Genomic DNA, 14,494 nt, shown 5'->3' on the forward strand with positions numbered 1-14,494 from the left:
TAGATCCTCTCAAATATTTATTGAGTAAGTCAACATTAATAGGGAGACTAGCCAAATGGGTTATGATACTAAGTGAATTCAACACAGAATATGTTGACCGGAAAGCCATCAAGGGACAAGTCATTGCTGATCAATTAGCTGATGCACCTCTACAAAATGACATGCCTTTGCACATCGAATTTTCTGATGCAGATATCTTGACAATAAGTACAAACTTTTGGGAATTGTACTTTGATGGTTCTTATACTCAATATGGATTAGGTGCAGGAATATTTTTTATCACACCTCAAGGACATACAATTCCGAAATCATATAGACTAAGATTTCCATGCACCAATAATACTGCAGAGTATGAAGCATTGGCTATAGGGCTCAAAATAGCCATTGAATGGAATGTCAAAGAACTACATGTCTATGGTGATTCACAACTTGTCATTAATCAAATAAATGATGAATATCAAACAAAGGATGATAAGCTTATGCCATACAAATAGCTAGTGGAAGAATTTAAAGGACATTTTAAAGAAATCACATTCACCCAGATTCCCAGAAATGAAAATAAAGCAACAGATGAAATGGCTACAATAGCATCTCTCTTGCAAAATAAAGAGAATCAACAATGTTATGAGTTTCTTGTCGAAGATATCTTAACCCCTACCATTCAATCCCAGCATACCTATCAAATTTTCCATATATCAGGAACTAGTCAATCCTTATATGGTCAAACCTACCAATATTTAAAAGATCATATCCTTCCTTTGGAATTATCTCGTAATCAATGAAGAAACTTTATTCGTCAGTCCTCTCGCTATACCATTATTGCTGATATCCTATATAGGCATGGTCTAGATGGTACATTATTGAGATGTCTGGAAAAAGATGAATCTGAATGAGTTCTTAATGACATTCATGCGGGTATTTGTGGTACACACTCAAGCGGTTTAACATTGGCTAAGAAACTTATTCATATGGGTTACTTTTGGCCTACTATGGCAAGAGGCTCATTCACCTATGCTAGAAAGTGTAAACAATGTCAAATTCATGGAAATCTAATTCATGCACCAACACAAGAGTTATATCCTATGACAAGGTCATGGCCATTTTCACAGTGGGGCCTGGATTTGGTAGGAAAGATCAATCCCTCATCTTTGAATGGCCATAAATTCATTCTAGTTGCTACTGAATATTTTACTAAGTGGATTGAAGCAATGCCTTTAACAACAGTGATGGGAAAACAAATATCATCATTCATCTTGAATTACATAATCTGTCGCTATGGAGTTCCTATGACCATTATCACTGATAATGGAAGACCATTCAAAAATCAAGATGTAGAAGAGCTATGTGAAAAATTTCATATCCAACATAGGTTCTCTACTCCATATTATCGACAACATAATGGTCAAGCTGAGGCATCAAACAAAACTATTTTAAAAATCTTGAAAAAAATAGTCAATGAAGCTGGAAAAGATTGGCACATTCAACTGAATCCCGCTCTTTGGGCATATCGAACAAGTGTCCATACTCCAACAGGGGCAACTGCATATTGTTTGGTCTATGGATCAGAAGCGATATTACCTATAGAAGTAGAGATACCTTCTCTACAAGTATCCTTGCATGGTCTTATACCAGAAGAAGAATAAAGAGTCTCTCGACTCCAGGAACTAGAACTGATTCGGGAACGTCACCACAATGCAAAAAATCATTTAAAAGTATATCAACAAAGAATGGTAAGAAGCTATAACCACAGAGTCAAGCCGCACAAGTTCCAGATTGGAGACATAGTTTTAAGGGAGAATCCGAGAAATCAGCAAGATCAGGAAACGAGGGGCAAATTTGAACCAAATTGGCTAGGACCTTTTGTCATAGTAGCAACATATGGATCAAGAGCATACAAATTATCTACCCTAGAAGGTGATTGGTTTGATGAACCTATCAATTCTATCCACCTCAAGAAATTCTATGCTTGAGATTTAAAGTCCTAGAAAAATCAATAAAAAGGCATATAAAGTCCTGAAGAAATCAGTAAAAAATAAAAAAAACAGAAAATCCCTAAAAATATATACAGCAACAAAAATGCAATAAATTTAAATGTACAAACTTGGTAAACGGGCACTATCTAAAAAGTGAGTTCCTCCATCTATGAGATCGCTTTGCACACCTATCCATTCCATCATATCACATTTATCATTTCCATCTATCTTAGCTTATCCATTCCATCTTTCGCATCCATTGCTCTGAACCATTTAGCAAAAAAATATGTAGCTTACCAATAGTTATCAATCTTTGACATACTTGTCGTAGTCACTATCTTAGATTTTATCAAAATCAACTAATTTGCATTTGTATCCTGCCATGGTTTGGATCTTGATCAATTCATACATCCATAATAAATCTTTTTGTTTCCACTGGGGGCAAAATCCTAATTCCTTTTGCTAAGGTAGTCTTTTGAATCTTTGAAAACCAAAAACATTCGAAAAACTTAGAGAAACCAAAAACACCTAGGATTTCGAAACAGATAATGAGCAACAAAGAAACAAAAATCAAGGCATTTCATCAACAACTGAATCGTCAAACTTAGAAAATAAAGAATCAATCAACAAAGCTATAAAGGATTATCAAAGATCATTCATCAAGATGATTATATCAGTTAATGACCATTAGAACATGTGAATGACATACAAGATTCAGTGTTTATTTCTTGATTTTATTGATAATCATGTACTCTATGTAACTCAAGGATGTCCATGACTAGAGGAGCTATGATGGGGCATGATTATTTTCTTTGATTGTTGTCTGTGGTTTATCTCTTACTACGGTATAAACTTGTCTCAAGATATGATCAACAAAAGATCAAGGAGGACGTTCCAAGTCATGCATGAAAGGAGATACTCCTTATCTGTTCTGCAAGCAATACTCAGGTCAACTTGATCCATTATATCAAGTTTCTTGTATTAACTTGCTATATCAAAATCCATGTAAGCAATACTCAGGTCATCTTGAATCATTATGTCAAGTTGCTTGTATTTTCTTACAACATTTAAAACTCAATGATGAAAAACAAGCATTTTTACCCGATAGCATATGAAGAATGGCACTACAATTTTTAGTTAGATCATTTTATAAGCATTCATTATTCGTTTGCATTATAAGCATTCATTATTCATTTGCATTATAAGCATATCATTTTATTAACAAATCAATGGTCATAAATAAAGATTGAGTATACTTGGACAAACAAAAACAATTTCATTTTATCATATTAGGAGCATTCATTCTTAGAATCATTTTAATAATTATCCATTTCATTTAGTTGCATTTTATCATTGCATTACATTCAATTAAGTGCATTTCATGTAGTGTATAATCATTATTATCTGCATTATCATTCCATTTATCATTTAGTGGCATACATAAAAAATCCAAAAAACATTTCATTTGTATATACATCATCCTAAGCATTAAGTAATCATTTCATTTGCATTTTCATATAGATCATTTGCATTTGCATCATTTAAGTTAAGTAATCATTTGCATTTCCATCTAAGGTCATCAAAATCAAAAATCAAAAAAATTTATCATTTGCATCATATCATTATTCATCTACTCATTTGCAAACATATAAGCGTATAAAACATCATTAAATAAAGTAACATGCATAAATAAAACATCATCATATAGAAACCATATCTGCATATAGATCATCATAAAGCAATAAAAGTCCAAGTATACAATGATATCAAATACAACAAAACAAGTGCCTCAAATCAAAGTCACGGCTCTGCTGTACCACTACCACCTAACTCTGTCTGTCTCTGTGGCTGTGGGCGAGAAGATCCTCCAAATGCCTGTCTACCATGCTCACCACTCTTCTGAGGAGGTCCCATGACCCCACCACTGCTAGTATCCATCAACACGGTGGTCTGATAACTACCTGCTCTTTGGCTCTCTGTAACTGCCTCCTCATATCGTCGTTGCCAGTAGGAAGTCTCCTTCTCGACCTGAATTAATGCTCTAACAGTGTCTGCTGAGAGAGTTCCTGTCCCAACCTACTGAATATGATCTAGAAGACCCTGAGTATCCTGATGTCTCCTAACAGCTGTGTCTCTCTTAGTCATAAGAGTCTGTATCTGTGCTCGAAGCTGATCAATCTATGCTCTCAGGCTGTCAATAGTATCATGCCCTGGCACATCATGCTCTGGTATAACCACATCTGGCATATCCTGCACTGGTGCAACCTGCTCTAGTAGATCCTGCTATAGTGCATGAATCCCAATCCCCTCACCACCCACCTAACTAACTGCTGGAACCTCAGTCTGAGTAACTCTCTGAACCCATCATCTAATCAGGGGAATATGATCCTCAGAATCCTCATCATCACCACCATGAGCTGCAATAACTCTAGGATCTGGCTGAATCTGTCCAAAATCAATACCTCTCTCGCAACCCCCATCCAGTCCAGTCACCCTGCCCCCTTTCACTACCAACTCTCTAGGTGATCTCATCCCTACCCTGCCAGTATCCCTCCCAATCCGTCCACCATCTCTCCCACCCATAGGATGAGGTCTATCAATCCTGCCAGTCGGTCCAAATGGTCCTCCACGGACTCTCAATCGATGTCCTCTCTGTCCAGGTCCACCACCACCACCTCCATCCCCACCATCATCTCCACCTCTCCTAGCATCATGTGCAACTCTAAGCTCTCATCTCCGTCTTTGTCTCCTACTAACAGGATCATCTGAATCATCATCGTCATCTACTGAGCTAGGAGGAGGATCTATTGGATCTGTAATCCGAGGAAATGGATGAGCTAATAAATACTGAGCATACTCTACAGTAACCCTAGGATCCCGAATGTGTAATCTCATATCATAAGCCACTCTCGGAGTAGCAACAAACTCTGCATGAGTAATCTCAAATGACAAAGATGGTCCCTAATCCCACCTATCTCTGTATCACCAAGCATAAATAGTCAAACCAGTAGGCATAGGCTGAATGATACCAAACTGTCTCAAAATTCGACCAATCAATTGTCACTCAACAATGAAGGGGGTACAACCAATGAGATATCTACTCTGCATGATAAATGGTAATGTCTTTACATCATCCATCCATGGCTCACAATCAACATATGGTCTCCAAGTAATACTATCCAAAGAATCAAGAACCCAACGCCAATACTCCATCTTACCCAGCTTGGGCTGAGTAAGAACAACTACATAAAAATAAACATATGGCTGCCTCTCTCCATGAACTCTATGATGGATAGGTTGTATAATAGCAATGTCCTCCTAGCACCAGATCTGTAATAAAGTACATCCTGTCGATAAACTTGCACTCTCATCATACACAACCTGGTGTAGATCATGATATAAATGTACTAGCATACAAACACCCCAAGCATATCGCGTCCGATGCTGCATCATGCTTAGTAGCACCTCACCCCATCCAACCAAAAAGCCTCGAGATCACCTATCAAGACATATAAAACCACCAATCAAACCAGGAAGAATCACAGGAAGAGTCTCATAGTACATCACCATGTCTACCCATCGGATCTCTCCTCTATTGATACTCTCATTAGCAAAAATGACTCTGCAAGCCTCTGTCCCAACATGATCCTGATAATCGTACTGCACTAGCTCACCAGTCACCGAGATATGAAGAATCCTATAGACATCCTCTAGCATAACACTAATCTCACCCATCGATAGGTGGAAAGTGTTATGCTCACTATGCCATCTCTCGGCTAATGCGGTCAATAAACCTCTGTTATGCGTATTCTCTGGCATAAACAATAAATGATGTAAACCACAAACATCTATATGTCTAATCTTGGCCTGGGATAACTCTGGAACTAAATGATGTATGGCCGGTAATTTCTCCCGACACTGGAGAACATCAAGTTTCTCCTATTTGTCAAGAGAAAACAATCAATCAAATCAAACTGAATCAAATCAATCAAGCTATCGACCAATCAATTCAATCAATCAAATCAAATTGAAGCAACTTAAGCTATCAAATCATTTTAAACCTATCAATCATGGTTTATTATCAATCAGTGAGTTTGATCAAAAACTCTGCTAAGTTCTTGCATCAGAAACTAAATCAGTTTCTCAACTCTATCAATCAAGCTAATCAGGGCTACTCTATCAATCAAGCTAAACAAAGCTACTCAATCATCAAATTTATCAATCAAGCTAATTAGAGCTACTTAATCCAGTAATCAAAGCTATCTATCGATCTATCAATCATACAAATCACTCAAACATGACTCTGTTTCATCATACATGCGTATCAAACATGTTAAATTTAAACATCAAAATGATATTTAGCTTTTGTATCAATCAACAATCTCAAATTTAAGCAAAAGTGCTATCTTTTTGAGCATATGTGCTAATCAACCATGCATATGCGCTAATTTAAGCAAAAGCACTATCTTTTTGATCATATGCGCTAATCGACCATGCATATGAATTGCTTTATGCATTTGTGCTAAGATTCTATGCATAAGCGCTAACAAATAAAACAAAAACGCTATTCTAAGCATTTGTGCTAACATTCTATGCATAAGCGCTAACAAATAAAACAAAAGCGCTACTTTATGCATTTGTGCTATCCTATTGAACATATGTGCTAACATACAGAGCATATGCGCTAAAACAAACATATGCGCTAACCAAAAATGCATATGCGCTAACCTAAATTGCAAATGCGCTAAACTAAAAAACGAAAAATTTGAAATTTTCAAAAATTCAAAAAAAGTGCCTAAAACATGAAATTTTGAATGAAAACTTGAAAACAAAGCTCGAGCTAAGATACATACCGGATACCCATACTCCGCTGGCCACTGATATCCCTGAACTCGCTCGAATCGATGGTTCTCCACAGGAATCACCATTTTGGTCACTTCAGTAAGAATATTCTCTTCAAAAGCTGACAAGGATAACAATGAAGTTAAAATTAGCCTTCATTGATTTTATATTTACTATTTCAAGAGTAATTAATTTCAAATATGGGGCAATTTAATTTGTTTTTAACAAATGAATTTAATTGACTGAAGTTTTATCACATTAATCATGAGATTGATCATTCAAACTAAAAATTTTCGACAATTTCACGATCAATTTCCTGAGGGGGCACACAATTTGGATTTTCAATTTCTATCAGGCATTATTGAGACTTGATTTAATCTTTGAAATAATGTTGTCTCGACATCATTTCAAAGAGGGGCAAAATGTATACACCTAAAAATTGGCTATGAGCAATTAAATAAATATTTTATATTTATTTAATAATTATTCGTCTATTAAATAGTTAATTTGAAAAGATTAATTAATTTAATTCATTTTCATATCTTTCTATTAATTAATTAATATTTTATTAATTAATTCATTTATCTTATTCCTCTAATTTAATTAAATATCTAATATTTAATTATTCCTCTAACCAAGTTAATTAAATATCCAATATTTAATTATCTCCTCCAAACAATTAAATATCTAATATTTAATAGTTATTCTCCTATCCTATAGTCTCAAATATTAAATAATTCTCAAAATTATTTAATCCCTTTTCCAACTCACCCTCCATCTCCATTTCATCTTCCCTTTGCCAACTCATCAAATATGTGGCTAAGGAAATTAATATTTCTTAATATCAATTCATCATTTATCTTCAACTTCCAAACTTAATGAAAATTGTGTACGTACACACATTTCATAACCATTTCCTATATTCTCTCCAACACCCCCTACATCTTGGGAAGGACTTGAGTCCACTTGTCCTACCATGCCTAAATTTCCTCCAACCATCCCTAGATTCCCTTAGTCAGCAACCCAGTCAAGGTGAGATGAGTGACACTTGTCTTCTCCTTCCCCCTTTCTCTCAACCTTCACCTTTGCTCATAGCCATTCAAATTTGCAGATCTAATCATGACCGTTGATCTGAGCCACATCATCTTATCCTCTCAAAATCTATAAAATCAAGAGCTTCAGTTGAGAGAGTTAATCTTCAAGTTAGTCTTCAAAATAGTTTTCAATCAATCATATGCATCCGTGAGTTTTTGAAGCAAATAGCAAATATCATTTTAGCAACATAATCATATAGCATTATCATTTTAGCATAATCTTGTAGCTTTGCATATCATACTATCAGTTAACTACAAGTTATCAGTCCATTCTTCATATGCCATCTTGGAAGCCAACAATGCATTGTCTGAGAGCACACCATCTGCAACCAAGAACAATGGAGTTAGGACACAATGAGACATAAGTCATGAAGGTAAAATAATATTTTATTTTAATATGTATTTCATGTAGTTTTATTGGTGGATTTTGGATTTCCTGTATGCATTTCCATTGTATTTTGTGAAACTAACTTATTACAGGTAACATTCTAAGGATGAAATTCAAGCTCACACAGTATGTGTAAATATTACAATGGGGAATGCACATGCATTCAGGCACACTACTCAAATATAATGGCTCGGAAGGCTACAACCATTAGAGAAGTCTCACTGACTCACAACAAGATTCATACTACAATCCTAAAGAAATGAACTGAAATAATAGCATCTCCAAATGCCTGATTACAGTTTTGGTTAAGCACATATGTTTGTTCTGCAACACCAATCTCACCTCAAACTTAAGACCAAAGGATAAATCACTTGTTCGCACATAAACCTCTCTTTGATAATGTAGACATAGCATCGACACCTAAATTACATGAATATATCTTCTATATATATACAAATCATCAACCTTGATAACAAGGTCGACTAAACACTCAACCCTCAACTACAAAATTACAACACACGATACAAAGATCAACCACGAGACCAATATAATGATTTACATAGAATAACATGGACCTAAATCAAATTCCCAAAGGCTCAACTCCACAAGAAATCACGCCAAGATCAACCACAACACACCACACCACCAGAAAAACCGCATAACACAAAAATCATCACCGATTCATAGAAACCACCAAAAAATCGTACAATGATCAATACAGATCACCAAAAAAAAAAGGACATGACTATGAAATACTATCAATTACATTAGAATCATCACGAACAACTGCACCAACACCACTTATCAAATCTTCATTGGTCAATGTCTGAAAGCTGAAGAACACAACCAATCAACAATTGCCACAGAGAAAGATAACTTGTGGAGAACCAAATCATGATCCAACTAAAATGAAGATACACCCAAGAAATATCCCAAAGTCTTAGCACAAGATCTGATCACACCAGAATATACTGGAGGAAGTACCAAACTCTGCAAAACAGTGATCAACAAAACAACACTACAAACTAGATCATAAGATCTTCCCAAAATGCAATCACCAGAGCAAATCACAGGAATATGTAGACATCAATGACAACAACATATTCTAGTAGTAGCAATGACCAACAATATCAAACAATCTCCCCCTTTGGCATTGATGGCAACATATGAATGTGAAAAACAATCAATGCAAAGAAAGAAGATATATCCAACAAAGTCCCCCTAAGATTAGTATAGATAAATAAGTTTTTCACATGATCTCTCTCCCTTTGACAAAAATGCCAAAGATCTCAAAACAAAAAACCAAACTCTCTCTCCCCAAAATAGAAACACGAATCTCTCTCCAAAACACAAACTACTCCAACAGAGGAGCAACACCAATACACCAATCCGGATAAAAGGATAAGGCTCTGAAATCCACCATATTGATGCAACTTAATGCATATAGTTCTCAATAGGAGGGGTGGATACCCCTAACTTGTCTCTCAAGTAGACAAATGTATCTGCAAACAAAGGTTTAGTGAAAATATCAGTTATTTGTTCTTTTGTAGATACATACTCCAGCTTCACTTTCTCTTCACTGACTTCCTCTCTCAAGTAACGATATTTGATTGACACATGCTTAGTATTTGAGTGTTGCACTAGATTCTTTGACATATTGATAGCACTAGAATTATCACAGTATATAACAATAGGTTCATCATAAATAACTCTGATATCTTTCAACATTTTATTCATCCAAACAACCTGAGTGTAATTAATAGTAGCAACAATGTACTTAGCTTCAACAGTAGATAAGGACACTGAATCTTGTTTCTTAATAGCCCATGAAACTAACTTCTTACCCAAAAAGAATGCTCTATCGATACTGGTCTTCTGGTCATCAACAACACCAACCCAATCTGCATCAGTGTAGGCACATAACATGAAGTCATCATTCCTCGGATACCATAAACCATAATCCACAGTTCCCTTTAGATATCTAAATATCCTCTTAACAGTAGTGACATGACTCTCTTTCGGATCAGCTTGATATCTAGCATCCACACACACAACAAGCATAATGTTTGGCCTAGTCTGAGTGAGATATAGTAGTCCACCAACCATAGATCTGTACAAACTCTGATTAGCTTTAGGAGATTCATCATTCTTAGATAAATTGCAACTAGTTACCTAGGAGTTCCAACTGGTTTGGAGTCATCTAACACGAACTTCTTCAGTAATTCCTTCACATACTTAGTTTCGAATATGAATATACCTTTTCCAATCTGTGCAATATGCAAACCGAAGAAAAAATTCATCTCACCAATCATAGACATCTCAAATTCCTTTTGCATATCACCAACAAACTTCATACTCAATTCCTCATCACCTCCAAAGATAATATCATCAAAAAAGACTTCAACAATCAAGATTTTATCATTTCTATCTTAAAATATAGATTACTATTAGCAACACCTTTACTAAATTCCAATTTCAACAAATATTTATCTAGTCTAGTATACCATGCTCTAGGGGCTTGTTTTTGTTGGCAGTGGACTAGCGTCCCTCGTGGGGATTCACAACATGGTTTAACAACCTCCTATAGATTCTATAAGTTTAGGGGTTGTATCGAGCATTGATAGGTTGATCTTTTGGTGCAATGACAACCCTAGCTTGTAACAAGTGGTATCAGAGCTTGGTCACATGTTTGAATCACGCAGGCCACGGTGAGTGACGCTTGGAGGGGGATTGTTGGCAGTGGACTAGTGTCCCTCGTGGGGATTCATGACATGGTTTAACAACCTCGTGTGGATTCTATAAGTCTAGTGGTTGTATCGAGCATTAACAGGTTGTTCTTTTGGTGCAATGGCAACCCTAGATTGTAACTATTTCAATCTATAAAGAGCTTTCTTCAGCTTACATACCATGTCTCCATAATCTGATAGTGAAAATCCATCAGGTTTCTCAATGTAGACTTGTTCCTCAAGATCACCATTCAAAAAGGCAGATTTGACATCCATCTGATATACCTTGAAATATTTATAAGTAGCATTAGCAAGAAATAGTCTACTAGCTTCAAGTCTAGCAACTAGAGAAAAATTTTCCTCATAATCAATCCCTTCTTGTTGTGAGTATCCTTTGTAGACCAGTCTAGCTTTATTTCTGACAACTTCTCCGACTTCATTCAATTTGTTCCTAAATACCCATTTAGTACCAATAACATTCTTATCCTTAGGTCTAGGCATAAGTTCCCATGTATTATTATTTTCAATTTGATCTAGTTCTTCTTCCATAGCTCTCATCCAATTTTCATCTTTATAGGTTTCAACAACATCATTAGGTTCAACTTTAGAAATCAAGCATACTTCTTCAACAACTAACCTTCTTCTAGTCATTACACCTTTATTCTTATCACTAGTAATCTGATTTTCATAATGATTCAGTCTTACATACCTCAGAGTCTTCTAATTATTCTAATTCACAAGTTCCTGCACTCCTTCACTCGTAACAACAACATCCAGATTAACTGTATCTACCAAATCATTCTGCTTAGGCTCTTCAGGTTGAATAGGATCTAAAACAATATGTTGTCCATCATCATAACCACATGCTCTGATCTCATTCCCAAGGTTCTCATCCACATTCACATTTGCACTTTGTACTATCTTTCTCAGTCTCTTATTGTAGCACTGGTAGGATTTTCTCTTTGTTGAATATCCCAAGAATATACATTCATCACTTCTAGCATCCAAATTTCCTATATCCTCATCTCTTTTGATATAATATTTTCTACCAAATACTCTAAAATATCTTACTGTAGGAACATGACCAAACCATAGCTCATAGGGGGTCTTACCGATATCACCTTTGATGTGACCTCTATTGAATGTGTAAATAGAAGTACTAATAGCTTCTCTCCAGTATATCTTCGGAATATTTCCTTCAATCAACATAGTCCTTGCAACATCCAAAATAGTTAGTTTCTTCCTCTCAACAATTCAATTGTGTTGTGGGGTTCTAGGAGTAGATAATTGTCTTCTAATCATATGCATCTCATAGAATGAATTGAACTCACCGAAACAGAATTCTCTACCTCTATCAGATCTCAGACACCTCACCTTCAATCTAGACCCAGTCTCCACTTTTACTTTAAATATCTTGAATTTATCAAATGCTTCTGATTTCTCCTTAAAAAAGACAACCCACATTATCCTAGAATAATCGTCAATTAATAGCATAAAATATCTATCACTCTACACACTTCTAACAATTGTAGGTCCACATAGGCCAGAATGCACAAGATCTAGCAGTCCATTTGATGTATAATGTTTTCTTTTGAAAGAAATTCTTGTTTGCTTACCCAACTGACATTCCTTACATACTAGATTAGTAGGCTTAACAATCTTAGGCAGATCTCTAAAAACATGTGTAGAACTAATCTTAATCGTTGAATTCAAATTTATATGACACATTCTCCTATGCCACAACCAACTCTCATCAATCTGAGAAATCAAACAACTTTTCTCACCAACATCCAAATAAAAAATGACCTTCAGTCTTAGTTCCAGATGCAATCTCTATACCGGAGGCATTTAAGATCTTGCATTTACCATCCTTGAATTCTAAATCATAACCTTTATCAACCATCTATCCAACACTCAAAATATTATGTTTCAAACCTTCAACATACAAGACATCATCAATGTTATGCTTACCATCAAAAGAAATAGAACCTCTCTCACAAATCACACAGGCTTTGTCATCTCCAAATCTAACTATTCCACCATCATACCTTTCCATACTCATAATTTTATTTTATCACTAGTCATATGATGTGAACAACCACTGTCAATTACCCATTCATATTTCTCTTCAACTTTAGCAACTAAAGCTTTCTCCTCAATAGTATAGCTAGTGGAATCAACATGTATAGGTCCATCTTCCTTAATGGCAAGGAATACAACTTCATCTCCTTTTGGTTATTCATTTGTAATAACTTCATCAGTAGAATAATAACAGTTCTTCTGATTCCTATACTTCCAGTTAGGCTTGCAAGGGTTATCATACTTCTCATGCTTCTCATATCTATCATTCCTATCATGATTATCAAACTTATCATATCTATCATACTTAGCCATTCTCTTCAGGCATCTAGAAGCAAAACGTCCTATCTTATTACAAGAGAAACATTTCAAAGGGAACTTTCCATCATACTTATAGGCACCTTTAGGCAATCTCTGGGAAATCAATGCTTCAAGTTCATCCAACTCTCTTTCTTGCTCTTCCATCTCTCTCTTCTCTCTCTCTCTCTCATAACTAGATATTTTTCACTCATCAGGATCATATTTCTGCTTACTGGATATAGATGAAGATGCTTTAAATGTAGTCTCAGACTTTCCATGTGATTCTCCAAACTCACCCAGTTTAAATGCAACAATCTTTCCAACCAACACATCTCTTGTCACTGTAGTCACACTTCGGATCTCATCAATAGTAACAACCTTATGTTTATAAGCAGGAGGAAAAGATCTCATCACCTTAGCAACAATTTCATCTTCCTCAATGGTTCCACTGGCACATCTGATACCTAGGACAAGATCATTCACCATAGCCATGAAAGAGTGTATGTTATCATCATCTCCAATCTTCAATGTCTCATACTTTCCTTCTAAACTTTGCAACTTAACAAATTTCACCTGTTTGTCTCCTTCATACAAGATCTCAAGCTTCTCCTTGATCTCATGTGCGGTCTGAAGTGCCATCACATTTGTCATCTCAAAATCAGTCAGGGCACTAAGCAATGCTTCTTTCTCTCTAATATTGTGTTCAACTTCCTTGATCTCATCAAGAGTAGACAGTCCATTCTAAGGAACAATATAGGTATTCTTTGTAATCTTCTAGTAATCTTCTCCAAGACATTTCAAATGCACTTCCATCTTGTTCTTCCATATAGCATAGTTACTTCCATCAAATCTCAAACTATCCTTCTTAAAGATAACACCTTGAGCTACCATCCCAGATCTCCTCAAGTGATTAGGATTCTACCGCAGGATCTAGCTTTTATACCAATTGTTAGTAGCAACCAAGAAGGAAGACTGAGAGGGGGGGGGGGGTATGAATCAATCTTCAACAGAATACCAAACTTAATCACAAAACAAAAATTTGATAAATTGTAGTAGTATAACAGATACTAGATTAGTAGGCTTAACAATCTT

This window comes from Cryptomeria japonica, chromosome 3, assembly GCF_030272615.1.
Source record: "Cryptomeria japonica chromosome 3, Sugi_1.0, whole genome shotgun sequence".
Classification (NCBI taxonomy): domain Eukaryota; kingdom Viridiplantae; phylum Streptophyta; class Pinopsida; order Cupressales; family Cupressaceae; genus Cryptomeria; species Cryptomeria japonica.